General features: G+C 33.9%; 1 non-coding gene across 1 annotated transcript; it reads left to right on the forward strand.

Annotated features, from left to right (window-relative positions):
• The first annotated feature begins 23,774 nt into the window (after nucleotides 1-23,774).
• Nucleotides 23,775-23,843, forward strand: LOC149423861 (small nucleolar RNA SNORD36). Its single transcript, XR_016302238.1, has one exon. It is a non-coding gene; the product is annotated as a small nucleolar RNA SNORD36 (small nucleolar RNA).
• The last annotated feature ends 2,454 nt before the right edge of the window (nucleotides 23,844-26,297 follow it).

A 26,297-nucleotide genomic window follows, 5' to 3' on the forward strand; every position in this document is an offset into this window, starting at 1 on the left:
AATTGTACCACCTGCATGTGAAAGCTCTCTGGGCGTTAAATAAATAAATAAATAAAATAAAATAATAATAAATAAATATTAGTAAAACGTAACAGTAACATAAAATAAAATAGAAACTAGAACTAAATACTATACAGTTATACAAAATATTTTAATAATCGGTACCTGAATGGGTTAAGTAGTGTTTTGTTAACACCTCACTAGAAAACCTGTGCTGAGGTGTTTGCACGTTTAAGGTAAAGTGTTATTTCACCATCATAAATAAAAACAAAACATCTTCCTTGATATTCTTAAGGAAGATTGGTTCTGTGATTCCACCCATGGAGGCAGTATTGTATACTTATTAGGTTAGTAGCAGTTAAAATACACCATAATATTATAATCATACAATGTAGTAACAGCTTAGCCAAAAGAAAAGGATACTACATGAAGTATACTTAATAATAATAATAAGTGTTTTATTATGTTATTTTTTTATGTAACAAATCGATATGATTATATCCTCACTGGGATCTTGCATGCTTAATTATCTTAATGATGCAGTTGAGACGAAAAGAGAATAAAATAAAACAAAGTTAATGATTATTAATACTAGTATTATCATCTACTATACACACTTAAACAACAATCATCTATTTAGTACTATCGAAATCAATATTTTTTTATATTAACTCCACACAGGAGGCCCTGAAGAAAATAATTTCCCTCAGGGCCTATGTCATCTTTGGGGATGCTGTGTGGAGGGTCTTTTTGTGAAGAGGAAAGAGTGAACATGGGTCTTGAAGAGTCCCATGTTGTAGGAGGGAGGAAACACAGAGGCCGGCAGTTCGTTCCACAGCCGAGCTGTTGAACTCAAGAACGAATCGTAGAAGCGACCCGTTCTCATGTGACAAATGTCAACCGTATACAAATGTTGGGCGCGCGTTTGGCGTGTATCCTGACTACGCACCGGTGCGGAAGGGATCAATGACGCTAGTTCCTCAGAGCATCTTCCATTGTAATACCGATAGAAAAAGGACAGCATACCTACCCGACGCCTGTGCTCTAAAGATTGCAGTCCGTTTGTTAAGATTGGGGAATCTATCAAACGGACCGCCCGTTTTTGCACAGAGTCAAGGGTTTTTTTCAGGTATTTAGGGGCTCCGGACCAGAGATGGCTGCCAAATTCGACAGTAGGGCGCACTTGTGATTTGTACAGGGTCAGCAGTTGTGTACTATTAAAGTATCTGCGGGCCCTGTACAGTACGCCCAGCTTCTGAGAGGCCAGCTTTACTCTGGCTTCGATGGAACCCCCATACCTGAGCTGGTCACTTATAGTTACACCAAGCATATCAATGGAAGGCCTGTTCGGAAGATTGCTTCCGTTGAAGGAGACTAGATTATCATTTAGATCCCTTTTAGACGTAATCAGACAGGATTGGGTCTTTGAAACATTAAATTCGACGAGATTATTTTTACCCAAGGAGGAAATACTCTCGAGATAACCGTCCATTCTCTGCTTCAAAGCCCTCCGAGCCGTTGGAGTTTGAGAATATATAAACATGATAATTAAATTGTGTTGGGGTGAATAGGTTTTGGAAAAATGCTGTACCTTTCGTTTGTGTCCATTCTGTGGTCTGTTTTTTTAGTTTGTGTATTAGTGAGTTATCACCAGGTTGTTTCAAAATAGGTTGCATGCAGTTATACAGTTTAATGGAATAATACTCGAAGAATCTTTGTCCGTGATTGGAGTGCTTTAGTGGAAAGTTTTAGGGTTAGGTTTTTTAAAGATCTGTTTATTTTTTTTAGGACTTAGGTTGTAAGGCCTACATCGGACATTTCTACTTTTCGGCCCCAGAGAGGCCACCTATTCAATTGATAATCTGTACTACAAATAATGATTTAGTTATTTTAACATATTTGATTAATTTTACAAGTAGTTATGAAAAATCCACTTTTACAATTTTAGCACGTGGCCAAGCCCACAACACATATCTATCGTTTTATCTCTTTAGTGCCACCAGGCAACAAACTCACCCCTTAAATGTTAACGAATTAAAATAACCTTCTTAACAAACCACGATTTAATTGAGTTTCTTTTAGTATACACAGCCCTGATTTACTCAGCCCAATTCTATGTGCCAACTAGAATTACTCGATTGAAAATTATTTTTTATTGCAATAACAATATCTAGATTGCATGCAGTTGGCAATACTTTCTCAGATATAGTAGATTTGTTCAACTGCACGGAATGTAGTTACAAAAAGGCTATAATAACATTCCTCAGTAATAATAATAATATTTAATGTTAGCATAATACAATTCAAATGGCAAATTTTACTTCGTGATTATTATTGATCTACTAAATTATTACGCATATCACGTGTTTGTAAAAGTATGGGCTTGTAATATAAATAAATAAAATTATTATTTTCTATACATAAGCTTTTTGTTTAAAAGTAACTTGGTAACGGATCCTTTAAATGCACTCAAACATTCATATCAAATCTGAAATCTCGAGAATATTTTCTCGGAAGCGTCGAAGTTTAATAATGCTAGTTTAACGTCTTCGGTTTTCAAGCCAACTTTGGCTTGAAGTTATGCTGCCGTTATGCATTAATTATTTTTGATAACAGCGGCGTAATTTGATCAACTTGCGAGTTAAGTTATGAAATCTAACTCAGCGTGAAGGGCGAGGAGTGAACAGTTAAACCAAATAAGTTTATGTCACAAGTTACCAATTTAATATTTAATAAGTAACAAGACTTATTTTTTCTGATTTTCGCAAAGTTTGTAAATTGAGAGTGGTAGATTTATCAAAATTTCTTTGTTGGAAGAAGACGGTATTTATTTGTTTACCTTACAAAATAAATTTGAATAAAAAATCAACCGGTGAAAAAAAAATTTTTTTTTCACACGTTCAAAAAACACATCTGTTTTTTATCAATTGTTCGTATTTAAAAATATATTTTTTGGTTTGACTAAGGATAGAACTTGGCTCACGGACTGAAGCCAACTACGCTAACACCTGAGCCAAATCTCGATTGGGTAGGACCGATATTTTTTTCGTATATTAACTGCTGTAATGTCATAAAATTTCAGAGAAATGAATATATGTCCGCGTTTGAAACAAAATCCAAAATCAAATAGATTTATTGAAAACCGTCTTCGCAACGATCTGTCCATTTGTTACCTATGAAGATTCGTTAGAATATATTATGTTCGTGATATTTATCTAATGAGATTCGTTAGAATATATGATGTTCGTGATATTTATCAAAGAACTTTATTTCTCAGATACATATAAAATTATAAAGTACTAGACATTTCTAGTACATTATAATTTTTTTAAGTCGGTACATTTACCTATTCACCTGATTTTATGGTTATATTTCTGAGGATCTTACATTGAAAACATAACAAAATAGAGAACTTCAAAGCGTGCAATATATTACACAAACACATTCGGTAGTAAACATAAATGTGTTCGCCTATAAAACGCCGTCGTTGAATGAAATAAATCGCAAGACATACAAAATCAATTGATACATTCTACTGCGGAGCTTACCTTACCTTTACCGCCACATTGTAGGGAAAAGGGGAGTAGGGAGGTGCTGTAAGAAAGGAAGGAACATTCTGGAACTTTGTAGCAGAACGCAGGGGAGGTGTAAGTGATTGTAGTATAAACTTATCACCGGATATATCGACCATATATCATCTCCCCGCTTATCCCGACAGGGCTGCCACCCGCTTCGTGCCACTGAAATATTGCCGTATCTCTTTAAAGTGTCTTGCTGTGAAAACAGTCCAGTCTCCTGAAATAATGCTGGGATTGTACTCGTATATCGCGGGGCGTTTAATGAAAACCCTGCATCATTCCTTGATACAAGATATGAATTAGGACGCCTTTGTTCCCTTCATTTACTATGTACGTATTATTCCGAGAACATGGTGTTTGAGAATAATTTGTTTTGAACGATGTGGAATTTGTATTCACGCTGTTTAATGGGATTTGTGCTAACAGAAACCAGGAACAATTCTTAGACGACGAAAATAGTCATATTATTTTATTAATTAAAACACTGCATCTTTGTGTGGGTATATCACTTCACCAGGCAGACTGAGTTAGTGATTTTGTTTTATTATGCCATAACGTCATTAATGTCTTAAATAACTTTATCGGTATAAATTAGAATAAAAAACTCAATAAATACATTTTACTATAATTATTTATTTCAATAAACATCTCAATAATTACATTTTAAAACACATATATTTTAATTTAGATTTCATTTTCTTGAATGAACGAATTGATAAATTAATGAAAGAATGAAATGGTATCTTGAAACTGGAAATGAACCCATTGTATTTATCTGAAATCGGATGACTTTACAGCAATTAATAAACGAAATAAATGTTGGTCTTACCGGATCGGCATTTGGCGAAATTAAAATATGTAAAGAAATTTAATTCATATTAATAATTTGCTTGTTGTTATAAATTTTTTTTACTGGTTGATTTTTTATAAATGATTTGAAATATCATCCGCCTCATATTTCTGCAAAATGAAGCAGGACAGCAAAATGAAAAAAAATTGTTTTCATCGCTCTTGCAGTTTATGAATCCTCTTATTTGACGGGCACTGTTTACAATTTACAAAATATACAGACGTCTTAAATCCACACTTCTATCAATTTTTCGATTTTAGGTATAAAAACAATTTTTATTTTTGAATCAGACAACCGCAGTAAAATGATTTTTTTTTTATAGTGAATACCTCACAAGAGTCCAAACTGCTCCCGTCTGGAGCCAGTGAGACTATGGCATCCCCAATTGGGGGATGTTGTGAGGCTTAAGGTAAGTGGGGAAGGGAAAGAGGAAGGTGGGGAAGTACCTGGCTATTCAGATCTAGTCACTAAACACGGCTAAAGCCATTTGGAGCAACGTTTCAATTCTGAATGGTGGTCTTACACCAGGGCGATACTGGTAGTATCTTCCACTCTGGAACGTGCCGCAAATATACTATATATTATTTTAATTAATTAATTGTGAAATAACATAAATTAATCAAATAAAATTTATTTGCGCACGCCGGGTTCGAACCCGCGACCTTCGGAATGGCAGTCCAATGCGTTACCACTGGACTACGCCGGCCGTCGATTTTTGAATCAGACAAAAGCAGTATAGTGATAAATTGAATCAGACAACCGCAGTATAATGATAAATTGTAGAAATCAAATGGGTTACCTCAACAAGGTTAAAATTATGATGTATATTTGAAACATTTTTATTGGAAAATACGCCATCTGAAATTGCATTTCGCAAAAAAAAATCTTCTTTAAATAACATTTCTCTTAAATCAAATATTTACCATTTAACTCGAATAAATGTTTATCATTTTTTATAAATAAACTACTTTAACCTAGACTCTGCTGGCACTTTTACAATATTTTTTAATCCATTTCTGGATAGTTAAAGAGATATTTACACGCTCCACAGCTCGTAGTGAAATCGGTGTAGCGAGCTAAAAAAATTTATCTGGAATATCCTGAAAGGAAAGCTGTTTGCATATAATTTGGTCTGCGATTTTTTTTTTCAAAAGAAATATAACTAAGAATAAAATTTTTTAAGGGAAACGTTACGTAAATGTTTGAGATTTTTCGCAACTTCAATAAATAAATTTTATATTAAGGTGACTGCATAAACACCCATTAGGCTTTAACATTCATAAATGCAAAAAAAAAGAATATAAGTATGTAATAGTTATCTTTAAATATTTAAAAATTTAATATTATAAAAGAAAAAAAAGTATAATATAAGCATGTAGTAGTTATACTAATCTTATAATTATTAAATATTCTAATAAAAACAGTTAAATAACTTACAATTTAACATGTCAGCAAAATAGCATGAAAATCCCAAAACTAAATTCCAAACATTCAAAACATTCACCTCTAACTAGGAACTACTTATTTTAACAACTTTCCTCTAAGGCAAAAAAATATTCGAAAATTTTCACGAATTTTAATTTTAATTACTTTTTGACATATGTGCCTAAATTGTAAAACTGCGCTCCCCCCCATGACCTTTTACACTTACATTTACCTCAAAATCAGTGATCTTCACCGTAATATATTGGTGCATTACCGTTTTATAGAAAAAAGATAAATTAATTTAATGGAGCATAGTGTTTAGTATTGGATTTATTGGTTTATTGGGCGATTTATTAATGATGCTCACCAGTTCTGGATTGTTTAAGTGTCCGGATTTCAATTAATAATATAATATCTAAAAAAAAATCTTCGCTGTGACAATTTAGTTTGTTTAAGTAATTGCATCAAATCGCTATAATTTTTATTATCAATGAAATACGTAATTTATAATTTATATACCTACTACACGTAATATCACAGTTCGAGTTATTGTTTGCATGTTACAACAGAACCTCAATTAATGACACAATAATTGAAAACTGTCTCTGTACATACATTCACATACACGTGACACATGACATTGCAATTAATTTAGTATGGGAGTCGTTTTAGAACACCTGATTTAATAATTGATTCCCAGACAGAGTATTGCAGTCGTAAGCAGACAGAGTGTATATTTTAGAATCCAACCTGCCTTCAAATGCTCATCTCTCCTTATCAGCGTTTGATCAAGGAGTATAGCGCTCGTTCTGCCAACTTTTAGATTTGGCGCATTGTTCGGCAGCGGAACATCCGGCAGTGCCAATCATGGCGGAGTTTCCGGTCAGGCATAACACAAATGAATGCCCCGGTAATGGCCGGCGAACTGAACAGTCCGGCCACGGCTGCAAGTCCCGGACACAGCCGAGTACTTACTACTTACTACTTACTACCTGGGCTAACTAGCTGCCGATTGTACGATGTTCGTATGAGCATTGGATATTATATGCGGGGGCCATAATCATCGCCCTGTGAGCTTTTAAACAGACCTCTCATTTTTGAAAGTGTTCTATTTATCGGGTTTCTGCTGCTAATTTGGGCTCTAGATTTTCCGGGGTCGGATTAACCGTTTTAAAAAATTCTTATTTTTTATTTGGAAAACTATTATCATACATTCTTAGTTCGGTCCGTGATTGTAACTCTGGTTCAGAGAACTCGAATTTTTAAATTAAGTAATTTTAAGAATTTGAACTGATTGTGTCAAGAATTCTGACTAGCCATAACTACTAATCATCTGATATTTCAATTGTAGTATTGAACATTGGAACTGACTTGTCTAGAATTCAGACAAGCGATAAAGTACATACCTTTTTATCCCGGTAAGACCAGAGATCCTGGGTTCGATTCCTAATTGTGACCGTTATTGTTTTATTTCCTGTATCTTATTCTATAACATTTTCGTTTAAATTTACTATAATTATCTTCTTCAATTTATAACCGTAAAAAATTAGGTCCCGAATTAACAAAATTTTTTTTTTGTTTTCAATTTCTCAAACAAATATTTATTTTCGAATATCAAATACGTAATGCTACGCAAAAATAAGTTTTTAAAGAAAATATTTCGCTCCATAGCTGCCCTAGTTTATTAAAAGGACGATTTTTTTTTTTCCAAGTTTTCATAGAAAAATCTCAGTCCCCTGAAAGGCTTAATTATAAAGTGAGTTAGTACAACAATAAGGAGCACCTAATAACATCTCGGATTTGCCCTGTAGGAACAGTAGCTCTGGCCCTGGACCATGAGACTGTAATCAATCAAGATAACCGTTCGTAACTTTGTTGGGAAAAATCTAATTTCTCTCGTAAAATCCGAACATAATGCTTTTTGCTCCTTTGTAAGTTTATTATTCAATTATAAGTAAAGATCGTATATTAATCCTGAGATCCTGTGAGAAAAACAATAAACTGTTTCATAACCTTCATCTTCTTTTAAATCTTTCTTAGAATAATTATTTTTATGGTCCAGAAAATAATTGCTTCATACTTGCATCTTTCCTTAATGTGTAAGAAAATAAGGTTTTCTCTTTTTTTAATTTATTTATGCTTGTATTAACGGCAGTAAAATTAGTTTTTCGATATCCCTAAAAACAACGAAGTTATGAGCTTTCAAAGTAAACATTGGCGAAATATATGCAACAATAGTATCTCTTGACGTCACACAAGACACGATTCAGTGTAATATATCGTCTGGAGCCAGTGAGACTGTGGCATACATAATCGGGGTATTTAGGTTGTGGCTAATTGGTATTGGATTGGGAGGCTGAAGTTAGTGGGGAGGGGAAGGAGATGGGGAATAGGAAGGTGGAGAAGCACTTGTCAATTCAGATCTGGTCATCAAACACGGCTATAACCATTTCAAGACACGTTTCACTTGTGAATGGTGGTCTTACACCAGAGAGATCCTGAGAGTATATCCCTCTTTGTAGCTTTCTACATATATATTATTTTAAATGAGTCATTTTGAAATAACACTTTTAATCAATCGGTCACAAATATCAACATTCTGACGGCTTGTCAGCAAAATTATGGTGGAAGCCATCGAGCGATCCAGTTGATATCACAAGCTATTTGGTCGGTCGCAAGTATCAACATTCTGACAGCTTGTCAGCATCATTAAGGCGAAAGCCATCGAGCGATCCAGTTGATATCACAAGCTATTTGGTCGGTCGCAAGTATCAACATTCTGACAGCTTGTCAGCATCATTAAGGCGAAAGCCATCGAGCGATCCAGTTGATATCACAAGCTATTTGGTCGGTCGCAAGTATCAACATTCTGACAGCTTGTCAGCATCATTAAGGCGAAAGCCATCGAGCGATCCAGTTGATATCACAAGCTATTTGGTCGGTCGCAAGTATCAACATTCTGACAGCTTGTCAGCATCATTAAGGCGAAAGCCATCGAGCGATCCAGTTGATATCACAAGCTATTCGGTCAGTCGCAAGTATCAACATTCTGACAGCTTGTCAGCATCATTAAGGCGCAAGCCATCGAGCGATCCAGTTGATATCACAAGCTATTCGGTCGGTCGCAAGTATCAACATTATGACAGCTTATCAGCATCATCAAGGCGGAAGCCATCGAGCGATCCAGTTGATATCACAAGCTATTCGGTCAGTCGCAATTATCAACATTTTGACAGCTTGTGTGCATCATTAAGGCGAAAGCCATCGAGCGATCCAGTTGATATCACAAGCTATTCGGTCGGTCGCAAATATCAACATTCTGTATCAGCAACATTATGGCGGTAGCCATCGAGCGCTGCAGTTGATGTCACAAGCTTTTCGGCCGATCGCAAATATCAACATTTTGACAGCTTGTGTGCATCATTAAGGCGAAAGCCATCGAGCGATCCAGTTGATATCACAAGCTATTCGGTCGGTCGCAAATATCAACATTCTGTATCAGCAACATTATGGCGGTAGCCATCGAGCGCTGCAGTTGATGTCACAAGCTTTTCGGCCGATCGCAAATATCAACATTTTGACAGCTTGTGTGCATCATTAAGGCGAAAGCCATCGAGCGATCCAGTTGATATCACAAGCTATTCGGTCGGTCGCAAATATCAACATTCTGTATCAGCAACATTATGGCGGTAGCCATCGAGCGCTGCAGTTGATGTCACAAGCTTTTCGGCCGATCGCAAATATCAACATTTTGACAGCTTGTGTGCATCATTAAGGCGAAAGCCATCGAGCGATCCAGTTGATATCACAAGCTATTCGGTCGGTCGCAAGTATCAACATTATGACAGCTTATCAGCATCATCAAGGCGGAAGCCATCGAGCGATCCAGTTGATATCACAAGCTATTCGGTCAGTCGCAATTATCAACATTCTGACAGCTTGTGTGCATCATTAAGGCGAAAGCCATCGAGCGATCCAGTTGATATCACAAGCTATTTGGTCGGTCGCAAGTATCAACATTCTGACAGCTTTTGTGCATCATTAAGGCGAAAGCCATCGAGCGATCCAGTTGATATCACAAGCTATTCGGTCGGTCGCAAATATCAACATTCTGTATCAGCAACATTATGGCGGTAGCCATCGAGTGCTGCAGTTGATGTGATAAGCTTTTCGGTATATCTACAACTAAATAAAAACAACGTTAAAAGTATTTCTTAACAGAAAAGACGCACTGAATAAATATGTTACTGTAAATAAGTTTTAATATATACACACTACATTGATAAATTATGAATATAACAAATCAAGATTTTAAAGTCAAACACTGATAGGTATATTGAATTATCAGATTTGCAAATAAAATAAAAGTTATTAACACGACCCATAAACCACCGGTAAAAAAAACTTCAACTAAAATTATCTTCTAAAAAATTAAACATGATAAAAATCAAAGCTGGTGAAATCAAATTTCTTTGTAATATTGATAAATGATATTTCCCACCGTGACGATGTGAATAAATTCAATATTTTATTTTTTTATAATAATTAAAAGCATAATGAACTTAAACTCCTTGAAGCATATGTAGTAAAAAAAAGGATTTTACAGTACAATTCATAAGGAATATCCAAAACACGGGTAATATCTAAACACCCTTTTTAAATAAGTATATACAGGATGTGGCACGGGAACTTATTATGAAAATATTGGAAAATATACAAGACAAAGAATAAAAATGATATCGCCAATGCTTTTTATTTTTTTTAAAAGAAAGCCATACAGCATACCCCAATTGAGAATGCCCCTACTCTCACTGGCTCCGGAAAGGTTGGGAGCAGTTGGTACTATTGTGCTGTTTCACATGAAACAAATAAAGAAATTAAAACATAAATTATATAAATCATAATTATACACAAAATATGTTTGGCTTAGCAGGATCAGCACCTTAGTATATGTTTCTTTCTAAATTAAAAATAGATTAGAAAAGAAATAAAAATTAGGTAAAAGATAAATTTCAAAATAAGTTTTCAAAGGAGCAAGGCAAAACATTTCCTGATCTATTTAATATCAAAATATTCTCAGATTTTTAAAACGAAATTCATAAAATCTTTCAGTAAATGGCATTTAACTGAGGTAAAAAATAGGATGCACTTTGAAGGGTCAATATCTAACTCCTAACTGTTTCTAGAACCCCAACAAATAAGAATCGTAACCCTTTAGTAAACAAAGTTCCGTACTTGCAACTTTCCTACGTGTTGTTCTCCGTATCGCCCGTCTGGTGAAGGCGATAACCGTATTGTAATACGGGGTCATCACGGGGTATCACCCAACCCCCTCCCTCGTGCGCCCCTAAAGCTGGAACTATTTTGCCAGGATTACACGAAGCGACGCTATTTGTGTAAACTTTTTCATAAATATGCGGTTGCGGCGTTTCACTAATAGGTACTTTCTGAGACGTTCTTTATCACCCATATTTATTTGTATTCAAAATATTTTCCTACTGGATAGTTAACTACGTACTGTGTATATACCTTTTACTAGCTATAACACACACATCTTTGTAAATTTTATTTCTACCGTAAACCATTTTGTCTGGTGGGGTGGGATCCAAACAAATTTACCTTCAAGTACCACTGCACATTCAAAATTTATTTAAGTGATTAATTCTGGGTATAGATTCTCCAATCCAAGCCGCTCCCAATCCCCGTCGAAAGTGCACACATTGATCGACATTCTTATCCTTGAGTCTCGTTGAAGTTACATACATACTTACATACGCAAAACGTCAAAAGTGATTCCACTCGAACTACGAGTGGGTCAAACCACTCGTTGTTCGAGTGGAATGACTTCGTCGAGAATCAAAACCCTGGTTGGTTACGTTAGAAATGCTTCGTATTAAATTCGCTTATAAATTTGGCGTCGTAAACAAATACAGTGTCGATTATCTCAGGGAATGAAATCAAATGTGTTTTAATAAGTTTTAGTAAATATTATTATCCTAGGTAGAAAAAACGAACAAATAAATTTTAATTTATTTATATAATACGCCTATATGGACTTGAGATAAAACTTGTGATATTCATAATGATTTACTGGAACATTAATAATGAAGTAAAATTTCCTATTGAAATGCTGAAAATCTATGCAGAAGAAAAGTATTATATTAGTTATTACGATTTAAGATGTATTTTATTATAGCCTTCTTGTTACTTTATACCGTGCAGTTGAATACATCTACTGTTTCTACGAAAGTATTGCCAAATGCAGGCAATCTCGTTACAAGCGAATATCTAAACGACTCAGTCCTGATATTTTCGTTGCATTTGAAAAAAAAATTAAATCGAGAAGTTCTGGTTGGTATGGGAAAAGATGAAAGGCAGAGTAAATCAGGGCTGTTTATAAATCCATGAATAAATTACCATAATAAATAATTTAAAAAATATTTTTTATCAACTTGTAAGAGTTATACGTAACTAACGTTCACATGAAAACAGACTTGAATAGCTAATAAATCTGCGTCTTGTATTTTTATCACTTTATTTTATTTCAAGTCTTTGCAAATTGTATTGAAAGTTTAAGGTATTAACTACTATCCTAGATGCGAAAAATGTTAACGTTTATATCAGAATTTGTACGAGTATCTAAGGCCTACTGCGAGTGTAATAAGCATATCTAAATAGCACTATTATTAAGACAAACGTATACTTCCCATATCTCCGCCGTTAGTGGTATCGGCGGGGGCCACCCGACTAGGTGGTAGGTGGACACCCTCCCTTACCATCCGCACGGGGTGGGGGGGCAGCAGCCGAGGGGAGCGGAGGTGGGGGTCAATTAGTCGGTACTAGTCACAGCCGAATGCAAATCCCCAAGGCTAATGGTGTTCTCGAACCAGGACCAATCACAAGCAGGAAATGCAACCAACGGTTCTCCACCACTAATGATAACAATCTCACGTCAGAATTATTCTTCTTTTCTGCTGTAAAATATCAAATAATTGCTTAAATCCTTGAGACATCTTACTGCGTTTGACATTTTTCTTCAGTTATATTTTATGGAAATTTCAACCAATAATTTCTTTATTATTATAATTTTGTCTTCGTGTACTCCCATGCTTGATTATGTCGATAAGTCTGCAGCTAAAATGAGAAGAAATTTTACAAAACTAGCCACTAGTGTGGATTAAGTGTTCAAAGCATCTTGTATTAAAAAAGCAGTGAATGCAATGTTAACCCTTTGGCCCCAGAGTAAATTCAAATTAACACGAACTTTTCGTTAATTTTTTCCGTAAATGCATTTTATTTTTAATTGGTGTCTATTTTTTCGGCTAGGTTGGAATATTGCAATCCTTATTCCATCGACAAATACCGCAAAAGTAGAGACATGTTCCATTTCGGCGGTGTTACTTGGTCTGAAATTCAATATTATTTTAATTTCGTTTTAATGTTATTTTTACTTTCTGTTACTCTGTAAATGATATTTTTTCAATAAAACAATTTTTGTGTTTTTTTTTTCTTACTGATAAAAAATAACTCTGTGAAACCTAAACATAATGAGTGTAACGATCTTCATCTTAATAAATTAAATATAATAAATTATTTAGTAAAAATCTTAATAAATTAAATATAAAAAAATATTTTATAAAATTTATCGCAAATACTTATTTACCCGACTTGTGAAATTAGAAAAAAACTAAACAATTAACCGAACTAAAAGAAAATTCCACGAATATTTATGTAAGATGTTATTAATATTATCTTTAATCTATGCGTGGAATAATAGTGCGGGATGAAGGGGTTACGTTTTTAAATTAACTTTCAATGATAGATCAACAATCGCTCAAAGAAAAAAATATCCCAACGTCAAATTCTGGTCGAAGTGTTTCAAAGAGCAATTGATTCTAAGACAGGTAAATCAACTAACATAAGCATGATGTAAGTTGTTCCAAGTTATTGTTTCCCGAAGGAAAACGTGAGGACAGTTAACGACCTATCGTTATATTTAATGCGATATTTTTATTATTTATTACAACGTTATCTAAAGCTAATAGAAGGTTTATCGCGAGCTTACGTTCAATTACGCCATTCTGAAGTTTCAGTGTGTTCCATAAACCTGACTATATTTTCAACAGACAAAGCCACAAAAACATTTATTTTTTAATCAGAAACATCTCTTTTCTTTATGTAAAAATTCCCATGAGATATTAATTCTTTTGAATAAGAACATACTCAACATTTTGTTCAGCTGTATAATAACCGTAGCCATAAAAAGCAACGTTAACAAATTGAAATATTTGGTTTCCAATTATTTCGGTCGCAAAAGAATGTTGTTCTGTAATATCGAAGAGAAACTATTTTCCAATAAATTAGAATAGCTGCATTTGAATTGTTCTGCAAAAATATATTATTATATTTATCGTACAGAAACTCCACTGATATTCTACCAGGACTGGACTGGACCGCGAACAGCATTCTGTTCGCGGGAAACGGACTTTTATTGTTTTGATTGTCAGTATACAATATATATTTGGTGTAAACGCACTGGATAAAATTATATTCGAGAATCCGCTCTTCTCATGAGCGTATTATCAGAATACATTTTGTAAGAAAAATAATATGTCACCACAAACATTTGTGGGTAAGGCAATCGGTCTTAATTAACTGGCTATTAATTTCATTATTATGTATACATTATTTAACTCCTCAGGTTAATGTGTTCGGTTTTGGGAACAAACAGCTATTAGTCGTAGTCATTTTGTTCGCTTTTCGGAACAACTCATATGGTATCATAGAAATCATTGTTTCTCCTTTACCGTCATAGTTAGAAAAAGAAACTAAACGGTGTTAGAAACAAAACACCAAGCTTTACTTTAAAATATAGAAGTTTACCACAGAATATTTAAACACCTCTACAAAACCAAAGGTTCCGACCGCAATTTGAGAAAAAAATATATAAATATTGTGAAATTGAAAGCATTCTCCATCACCTTTCAAAAACAGTGTCTAGTTCTCGGATGCGTTCAGAAATATCTGATTTATTTGGATTTTATTGAGAAATGAAATTAACACAAATTCTCTCACTTTCTGACAACATCTTTAAGAAATATAATGTCAATATGGCAGAGGCTTGAAGGTTTCTTTTTCATATGTTTCTGGCTTTCACCTGCAATGGTATTCTAGGCCATCATTTTAATTATGGAGAGAGTGAAGGTGAATTTTTATAAAAAGAAAACATCCGATATATGCGCCATTTAAATGAACCAAAACTTAACAAAAAATGCAAGAATTTAGAAAATAAATGGAAAATGTTGAATTGTACAACATAATAATTAATTTCTTTTTATAAATATCAAAGGTTTCTTTAGCTCTGTATTTTTTAAAAAGATCTTTCGAATGTGGTAAAGCTGCGGATTGAGAATCTGTCAGATTTTCAATCACAATTTTAATTTCATGGTGATTGTCATTTATCGCGAGGAGCTGCCTTTTCTAGCGGAAAAAATGCATGCAATGAAAAATTTATTGCTTTTTTTGTCACTTTATCAATTGATTTTATCAAATTTACTCAGTTCCTAATGTTTCATTAATAAAAAAGACTGGACTGGTACACCAGTACCGGAACAAAATAATACAAGCAATTTACTACGCTTTAAACATTATTCACAAAAAAGAGTTACTAATTACACATTAAGTGCATTCTATTTACCACTGACGACACGATGTATTATAAGCTATTGGGAAATCCCGTACCTACCGGACCTGACTTTATTGGAGACGTACTCAGGTATATCTAGGGACAATTTTTGAAAACCTTTAAAAAATTTTGCTCGATAATTAAAAAATATTTTGTAAGAATTATTAATTTCTTATTTGTAGATTTCATTTTCTATGTAATCAAGAACATTTTGTTTGCTACGATTTAACGAACTCGTCTTATAATTCACTAACTAACCTGTCAACATTTTTTGGCATCCTGAGAACGACTTGAAATGTTTTTGTTGTTTGTAATCATTACATCCGTAAGCTGCACATACAGAACCAACTTTTTGGGACTTGTTAAATTTTTATCAATAATTATTTTACAAGCAATAATTATTCGCCTGAAACACTCATCCACATTGAAAAATCTCCTGATAAAAGATACATGACGCCAACGGGACTCGAACCCGTGTCCCTTCGATTTCCGGTCGACAGCTCTGACCACTGAGCTATGGCGGCTTATCTCTTACCCGCGAAATTATTCAATATATACTAGTGTTTCATTCAACAATTACTGCTTGTTACATTTTTCACCTGAAAACAACCAACTTTATTTTATTATCTGAGTGTTTCAGGCGAATAATTATTGCTTGTAAAATAATTGTTACCCTTTGTGCTATGCATTAAAAAATCTTGTCTTAAAAACATTAGTTTACCAAAAAAATAATAATTTTATCAATAGATCAAAATACCAATCAGAAAGCGCAAAACACCGCCACCAAGTACCGAATAATTATATTTACTTAATTATTGAAGACAATATTAGCGATTTCTAAAAGAAAATCTGAAACAGAAAAATCAGAAAAGAATACGGTCACATCTAGGACTTGATTAAATCTAGATTGCATTTAGTTCGGGTTAAATCTAGCGATCGTACATAAAGATAGTTGCCAATAAAAAATGTGCGGTGAAAAAATGAAGACAATGTTGGTAGTTCTTATTCGAAGTATGATACAGTTAAATGTGACCGAAGGGGATAGAGTCCCATTAGCTCAGTGGTAGAGCGATACCCCGGCAAGGCAAGGGTCCTGGGTTCGAGTCCTAGATATGACCGTATCCTTTTCTGATTTTTTTGTTTCGGATTTTCATTTAGAAATTGCTAATATTGTCTTCAATAATTAAATATTACTATTTGAGGTTTTACTCAATAAAGTTATTCCAAAAAATAAATTATATTACACTAGCGCATCTAGCGGCCAGCGTTGTTGATATTGCCACTATTTGTGGACGTATTATTAATATTATAGGGTATTTGCTTTAATGCAAATATCATTTTATGAATATATTCCCAATATTCGAGATGAAACACATTTTTTAAATTCAGCAAAAATGAAATCCAAAAGTTCGCAGAATACATTATTCGGAGCTAACCAATTTATATTTAGCTTTTTGGATTACGTTGCCAAATCCCTTAACAAAACGCAAAAATTCTCTTGGCAAAATATTACCTAAATTTATTTCATCAATATGGAATATATATCGCAATCAGGTCCGCCTTTGAAAAACTAAAAGCAAGCTTATTACCTCCAACGTGTATTTTCGATAAACACGAAAATCTCATTTTTTCTCAAATCATAAATTTCTTCGAAAAACACAGAATGCAAAATAGCATGAACACAAAACCCATAAAAATATTCTATGAAGGTATTTATTTAAAAAAAAGCGATGGGATGAATGCGTTTGCTGATTTTAAAAAAACAAGAAATAATAAGTACCTAGTAGGTAGGTAGTGCGTAGGTAAGTTTTTAGATTTTCATGGCCAAAAGTATTTTTGTTGTTTGTTTTTGGGGTGTTATGCCGTGTTGCGCTAACTCCTTCTTTAGCCGACGTTTCGGACAGCGTTGCAGTGTCCATCATCAGGGCAGATCCGGTAGATCCACATCCACATCTTCTGTCCGAAACGTCGGCTAAAGAAGGAGTTAGCGCAACACGGCATAACACCCCAAAAACAAACAACAAAAAAGGTAGTGCGTAGTAAGTATTTTACGTTCGTTCTTCCATGGGAGTAATATTTAAAATAGACTTATGTTTTTTTGCAAGCCTCATAATATTTCATTTTCAAAACCAAATATTGCATTTCTCCGTGTCTATTCCTAGGAATAATATTATTAGTGTGGTAATACATTAAATAGTTTACAGAGAACAATTTGGCCAAATTCAACCCATTATAGATTGTATAATGTGATTGTAAAGATGTTATTATTATATTATTATTCAAACAATAAATTATAACCATTCAAACTATAATTTTTTACTATTCAAACACTAAATTATAACAATTTTAACAATAAATTATAACCATTCAAACGATAAATTTTTGTAGAGAGTTTGTAGAGAAATGAAAATTTACCTTAAATAGATCGAATCTATATTAGCAAGGCTTACCATAAACCGTCAATATTATCTCCTGAAATATGTACCAGTAGCTTATTAAACATGAAAAACGGGTTCCTTCACCCAAAACAGTCCGATTGACAACGAACTGATTTATAAAGACGTCTTGTCAAATATTAACTGTCATGTTTATTATGTTGAAATTTGTAAAAAAACTCCTTTAAATTTCGCTAAACTCTTACTGATAAAAATGAATATTTCCTTAAGATATTGAACCAACCACTGGACTCTTACGTTAGGTACTCGTGCCTTTACGAGAAAGTACTTATTTTAGTATCGCATCGGAGATAAAACCAGCAAGTAGATAAATTTCTAATAAATCAGATTCATTGCTCTGGGGTTCCTTAAAAGCCCTGTCGTACTCCATTTTCCGTAGACACAGACAACTGTATTAGATGTGCAAACATCTAAAAGTCATATCTCTCTCACAGCCACCGTATCTAGTATCTACTTCATGGAGTTGGCTCACCTGTGTTATGTGTGCAGCCTACGTACATTACCAGGATATATAATATTAGATAGGAGATTTCACGTAAAACTTTTATAAGAATATGAAACGTTCGCTGGGGAACATTTCAAACATTACTCGATTGTACAGTATGTGTGATTGATTTGAAGCGTTGTCTAAAAAATCAGCTTTCAAAGATAAAACGTGCTCACAGCATCTTAAGTTTAAGCCAAATATACGTATATGATGAATACACTGCAAATGAAAAAGACACTAAGGGCCATAAAATTAAATTTAAAAAAAACTAAATATACCACAAAAAATTAATACTCGAAAGATGACTCTGTGCGCAAGAGTTTTTAAAATAGGCACCAATAATTATGATTGGATGATTTGTTTAGCGCCGTTTTCGTGAGAAAATTACCTCAGAGGCAAATACCATTAATTTCAAGTGCCATTTGTATGTAAATGACTGACAGCGGAGGTGTTCTTAAACTAATATTTATCTATTGATAAAATATGTCGTAAAACTTTTAGATTTATTGTGCAAGATGCGTTTTGAATCTTCCTAGATTTCAGGATCAAATCCAAAGTTATGGCCGGTTTTAAACAAATTCAAATTTTAGTTTAGTTACTTCAAACAGGTGTTCGCCGCTACCTGTGTTTTTAAAGCTGTAACTCTGTTCGTTACACTTGCAAGCAAGTTGTCATCTTAAACCGTTGCAGGTGCATGCCTCGCCTAGCATCCTTAGCAGCTTGCTGGAAATTAACTGCCTCTACTTGCTGCTTCTAGTTAGTTGCATTATTTGAAAACTCAACACGCGGTGTGTATGTGGTGTAAGGTGATCAACCTTGGAATGTAGATTTATTTTTTAGTAAAACATTTGAGAATTATTTCAATTGTCTTTTGCAAAATTGACATTATTATATGCCGTGATTTTTCATGGGTCTGCGCTAGTCATCAAGTAATAACGAACAGCCGCACAAAAATTATTATTATAAATCAGAACAAACATTTCAATATTTTCCACACTTTTAATCATACACTCTTTCTTCTTCAATGAACAGAATCTGCAACAAATCCGTCACACTCAATATTGGCAACTCTAGAAGGTCTAGGAAAGAAGACAAAATGTATATTTTTTATCAGAAATTAAGTGCATACGGTGAATGTCCTAGCTAGTTCCCTGTGAAAGCACTCCTCGCAAGTGCCACGCGAAGTTTTACAGTAGACGCGCCGACACTTTACACTGAAGTTAATCAGATTCAGATATTACAGAGCATCTCGTGTGCACCTTTCTGATATAATTCCTGCATCCACAGTGGCTAAGCGGGATGGGGAGTGTTTACTCGGGAAACTTGCACAACTCTAATTAAAGTTGGGAACATTAACCGAAACCTTACCTGAATTAGAAAATTAACATTATGGTCAGAGTTAATAGAATGAATTTATAAGAAAGTAGGCAAGACAACTTTACATAATGCAATCGGTAGTTTCTTAAGAATCGCGCGAAACAGGGATATGTTGGATTGAGAGGACACATAATCGAATCCTTAAAGATTGACAGAACTAAAACCCAAGAAAAGAGGTGGTGGAAAATGGTGTTGTGGATTTGTTGGATAACTTACTGATATAAAATATTGCTAATTTATTAAAAATCTCTTCGGATTATTCGTATCCCCGTTAAAAACGGGACTGCTAACGAATAAATTGACAAACTTCTTAATAAACTGCCAGTAAAATACGCATGTGTTATGGCGATGTCAGAATACGTATTCATAAAATTTCTAAAATTTTGGCATTTCGTAATTATATAATAACAGGATAAACGCAGATGCATGAACACATGTTCCAATATATTATGACAGTACTTCGGTCCATTGAGGGGTTATAACAATATTTAAAAATAATTTGATAAGAGATTAAATACAATATTTAAAAAAGATAAAATGAAGTATTGGTGGAGTGAAGTTAAGCTAAAGAGATTTGGGAATATTGGTAAAGTTCTGGGGGATATCGCAAAATATGTACGGAATCTTGCCACTATAGAAGATGTTCAAATCTCGGCCTTTATGATTTTTTTTCGTGCGGATTTTATGTTTTGACTCGTATCAGTATTAATCAATGTTTCCGTCCACACGAGGCCCTCACAAAGTGCCGAGCCGCTCCGAACCAGCAAAGGGGCAAATAAAGTGTACGGGCCTTCCCAACAAATCTCAAGTATTTATTAACGTACTTGCTAGTTCTCGCGAACATCCTATGGACGAAACCAACTGAATGTTATATCGTTTCCATGTGTTTATAGAAATTATGTAAAAAGTGTGAAAACCAATATATTGGTGCATTGCGAAATGGACACAAAACTCCACTCAATCAGTTTGGGAGGCGGGTTTGGATTCCGCCGCCCCGGGAACCATTTATTGAATAACCAACACCTCTGCCAAATATCACCTCAAGTGGTTCTATACGTTTGGTGACCTAGCACGCCTGCCCAGGAGATTCTGGTTGAGGAAAACCCTTTATCCTCTACAGTCGGACTTTTTCAACCCATCGCCTTACACATGGAAGAAATGGATTTATACGTCCGTCACTTATGGATATACTGACTCCCTGATTCTTACCTACCCCTCAAACCTTTTTTTCCTGTACAGAACATAATCTCTTTCCCTTTCTTAAAATCATCCTACACACATCATCCCCAAAGATGACATCTTTTGTGGAATTAATGCAAAAAAAAAGAATCAAGTATATTTTATTTATGATATAAATCTATCAATCACGTTTTACATCATCTATTCTATAATGCTGAACCAAAATATAATATTATTCGCTGAATTTTACTCCACTTGCATTTCGTACGTACGTCGTACACCTTCATTGTTTTCCCGAAGCTTTCATTCCAATAAAGCCTTCTTACGTCAAACCGACTGAAACACGCGGGAACATGAAATTGATTTCGTTTTTGTATCCACCGGGAACCCCAACCGCCTGAGTACTTCACGTTCAGACAGCCTCACCGAGATGATATCTCCGGGAGAGCTTTCTCGCATTGGCTTGTGTCTGCATAGGTACACTTATACACCTATTACCTTACCTGCTATACTGATATTCCAAATGCGAGTACTCCAAACTCCCAAAGACAATTCGAAGCACTAAGGATATTTGCGTGTTGTGTTTTTTAAAATATTCCAAGTCGGTTTTATATCAATATCACATAAGATACTTGAATACAATGACTCGTTTGCTAGAATAAATAAATACGATTCTAAATTATGAATATATGAGATTAAGAATTAGACAACAAAAAAATAATTAAGATTATTTTTCCACACTTAATTCTAACTTCCTTTCGATTTACTAGATACCTGTAATGGAAAATCCATCGTAAATATATATTGAATAGTTTTTGATGCCCGAATCGCAGTTTGAACTAGACAATACCTTTAAATAAACCCAGCATCGTAACGTCTTAAGTGAATTAACCGTGCACAAAAATATGCGACGCGCGGACCTGCATTATTGTACAGACCTGCGGTTGAGTTTTCACCATCAAATTTCTAAATTAGGAATCTTAGAGTCATAAGTGACGAAGTCGTGTAAAAACAATATTCAGCGTGCGGCCTAGCGCAGTGGACAGACCCACAGTCGACTTTGCCCTGGCAGGCCTAGAAAATCGATCTTTCCGTGGAGTTATTTTTAATTATTTCTAAAAACTCAAATGTTTCTAAAGGGATCCCTTGAAAAGTTACTAATCCATCGTCTAAAAAAATTAAATTTGGTGCTTACAGCTAATTGTATATTTGGAAAATGTTTTATAAAATTTTCAAGCCCACAACACTACTCTATTGAATTTGCTTATGCAATTTACACGATAAAATTAACGACGACAATATTACGAATAATCAAATGACATGTGCGTTACAATAACAATTGAATAGCATGGGGGGTATTTTTTTGTTTTTTTTTCTTATTTCTTCCTAGGTAAGACTTTAAGAAAGGAGATGAATAAATTAAATGACAGTTTGAACTGGACATTATAACATTAACATTATATAAGACTGCATAAACTTGAAATAAATTAACTACTTAGAATCAAGATATATTACGTTCAGTTTTTGAATTTTCTACTTAAATAATCACTATATTTTTTCCGACCCATCTATATCATAATCAAACATGCTAATTTCTGTTGTTTGTCTGTTTGGCTATTTATGTGTGATTGTAACTGTGGTTTAATGGACTCGGATTTGTTTTGAATGTACACTTAATCTTCAAAATTGGAACTAATTGTGTCAATATTTCAGATGAGTGATAAAAAATCATTTTTCAACTACGTGCAATAATCGATCCTACAATTATAATATCCCGTTGTTACGTAAAGTTATGCGCTCGTAATAGATATTATAAGATGAGGTTGAAAGAAAGAGGAATTGAATTAAGAATAACTTCTTTTGGCGTTTGACGGTGAAATCATCAAAAAACAAATTATATAAAATACTTTATCTATGTCATCATTTTCAAGTTCACTTTTCACCTTTCAAACAATGAAAGTTTATCATGAATTGTTGTGATAGTATGTAGTTAGATTCTGCGTATAAATCAATATCATATGATGTCCCCAATATCGTTTCAATCCTCATAATAATGAATATATTTTTATGGCAAATCATTTTCAGTGGGAATTCAGTACAGTTTGACAAACTTCTGATTGAGAGTTAATATCTCAATTCATAAATATCTCATCTCCCCTCAAAGGACCAATACAATGAGCAGGATTCTTTTCTTCCCAATCACAAATCTTTTCCAACACTTGTCCCTAATGAAAGCCAATGTCTCAATTATTGTATAGCCGAGTATTTCCTATAAAGTCTTTATTCCGCCAGCAGATATTCATCTCACTATATTAGGTACTGTATTATGGAGAAGAGAAGGGAAAAGAAAGAATGAACAAACATAAATACTGCTTATCTCCCATTTCTTTCTTGTTAACCAATCCGTAATGTATCTTGAATGGGTATTTTCTTTCTTCAGGGCTGTCCAACATCCAATTTACCTATGTATTCAATTGTTGGCATATTTATTTACTTTCATAATTTCCTCAAGTTTTTTATTACAATAACTCTATACAGAAGGTCCTGAGGAAAATAACTTCCCTCTCATGTTTGGGGATGCTGTGCGGAGGGCTTTTTTGAGGAGAGGAAGGAGTGAACAGGGGTCTTGAAGAGACCCATACAAATCGATCTCAAGAACGAATCGTAGAAATGTCAACCGTGTGCAAATGTTGGGCACGAGTTTGGCGTGTTTCCCGACTATGCACCGGTTCCGAAGGGATAAATGATGCAAGTTTTTCTATTGAAATACCTGTAGAACAAATATAGCATTTTAAACTGACACCCGCAGGGAGAAAAATGATTATTATTAATTTATTAAAAACCTCTTCCAATTATTAGTAATCCAGTTAAAACCTGGAATGCAAGAATTATGATTGAATTAACGGGTTTCCTAATAAACTTTTAGTAAATTACGTATATACTATCACGATGTCGGAACACGTGCATTTGCCTTGATGACGAAATCATAATTCCTGAAATCCCATTTTCAACCGAATTACCAATAATTTGAAGAGATTCTTAATACTCATTTTTCTCCGTGTATGTTCTAAATGTTGCATCCAGAAAGTTAAAAAAACGGACTGCCCGTTTCTGAAAAGAACCAAGGTTTTTTTCCATTCATTTTGGGATTTCAGATTGGTGGCCAAATTCAAGGGTGTATCGCACATTTCATTTGTATTTGATCAGCAGTTGCGTACTATTTGTGTAGGTTTTCATTTCATTTGAATTTTAAGCATGTTTGAGTGTTGTTTATGATTGAAAACACTACACAATATTATGAAAGTGAATAAAATTAATTATTACTAACACAAGAATTGAACTATTTCAATTATTTTATTTTGATAATTAGAGTAGTTAGAGTTAAGAATATTTTTTTTCTGTTTTTCGCGATATTAGCAATTTCAATAAATTTATACAGAATTTAGCATAATTACAGTAGATATTGAAATTACATTGTTTTTCTAAGGTAAAAGTAGAAGTAATTAATATACCTTACAAAAATAATATAATTTATTTTTACCTTAGAAAAACAAATTACATTGTTTTTCTAAGGTAAAAGTAGAAGTAATTAATATAAATATATATTTTTTAAGTGTATCCAGTATAATTATTTCGTTCGCTTTTTTGGGAAAATACACTCTTTTATCTTCGAAATATTTAAAAGCCCTTGAGTTTTATAATGACGGTCTAGTGGTAAATCCAAGTATAAAACATTAATAGTACTACAAAACCCAAGTTTATCATACATTAAACTCTTTCAAGTCTATTGAATCAACAAACAATATTACTATTGCAGAAAAAAAAAACAAATTGATATTGCCGACTTAAAAAGCAATGATCTGAAACAGATAAAAAGTAACAGACGCCTATTTTGCACCTCAAATCCAATTGTTTTGCAATCCACAGACACTTTACACATTTCGCCCTTATCCAATCTAAAAGTCAACCCTTTGATTCACCTGTGAAACCTCCCCAGCCCACCCCACACCTCCCCACCCTTAGCGTCCCGGGGTGGGCCTAATGAGCCGTGTAACGCGATCTACTGGAGAAAATAATACTGTGGCTGCCTCGATGGTATACCTTCCCTACTGTTCGCTTTTACTTCCCACTCCACCTCATCCCACCATCCTTGAATGGAACAATTGTCAACGTATCGCACATCACTAAACTAGGGATGTCATATCTATATTTCAATAAAACTCATCATTCGATACGTTCAAACGGTGACCGGATATCTGTTCAAAATAACAATTCAACACACTTATTTTTCAATTTTCAATTCAATTAGTTTATTCCTTTAAAAACATTACTAAATTACATTTTATATAGTTTTTAAGTACATTTGTAAAATGGTATTACATAATAAGTAAGCGGTGTATAAACTATACCAGCATCAATAGAGCTTACCTTTTAAAGGCAGTTTCACCTTCAGCTAAATATGTCGATATCCGAATTGATTCTGTTCAACAGCAAGACTGCTCTCCCCACCGCCATGATCATTGGCAAGTTAGTTCTGCAGGCCGGGAGATAAAACAGTCTGCTGTCGGTGACGGAGATAACCATCAGGAACATAGAGACTAATACTCTCCATGATTTGGATGGATTTTCAAATTAATTATTAATTATTAAAAGTGCTATAAAGTTATGAAAAGTGATGAAACAAAAACCAGGTTACATATGTTACTATTTTTTACCTAGTTTTTGTGTTTTTACACTTTTCATACGTGACTTCATAGCACTTTTTATAGGATTTTATTAGGATAAATGTTGAATTATCATTTTGAGGAGTTATCATAGAATCGTAGATACTTTCAGTATCGCCCTTGTCAAGTCTTAACCCGTGTTTGGTGACGAGATTTGGATAAACACTACCTTCAGCCTCACAACATATCTCAATTGGGGGCGACATAGTATCACTACCTACCCACCCATAGTTAGTCTCAAAATAAAATCAAAAATCATGCATCGTACACATTTCTTGAAAAAAAAATATGCCAACTAGAAAGGCTCAAGTATCAAGTTGATGGTTCCATAACTAAAAGTCAGAATTTGGGTTTCAAAATCATAATATTCATTTATCATCAACATCATTAATTAATTTCACAGGAGAGTTATTATGATATTTCCTCAGAAAAAAAAACTAACTTAAATTATTTTCATAATTTTTCGCTTAACAATTTTAACCTTATAAACTCAACAACAGGTTTAAAATGAAAATTTGGAAACACGGCGGATTTGT

The sequence above is a fragment of the Hesperophylax consimilis genome, chromosome 5, assembly GCF_061612785.1.
Source record: "Hesperophylax consimilis isolate HC1 chromosome 5, BYU_Hcon_1.0, whole genome shotgun sequence".
NCBI lineage: Eukaryota > Metazoa > Arthropoda > Insecta > Trichoptera > Limnephilidae > Hesperophylax > Hesperophylax consimilis.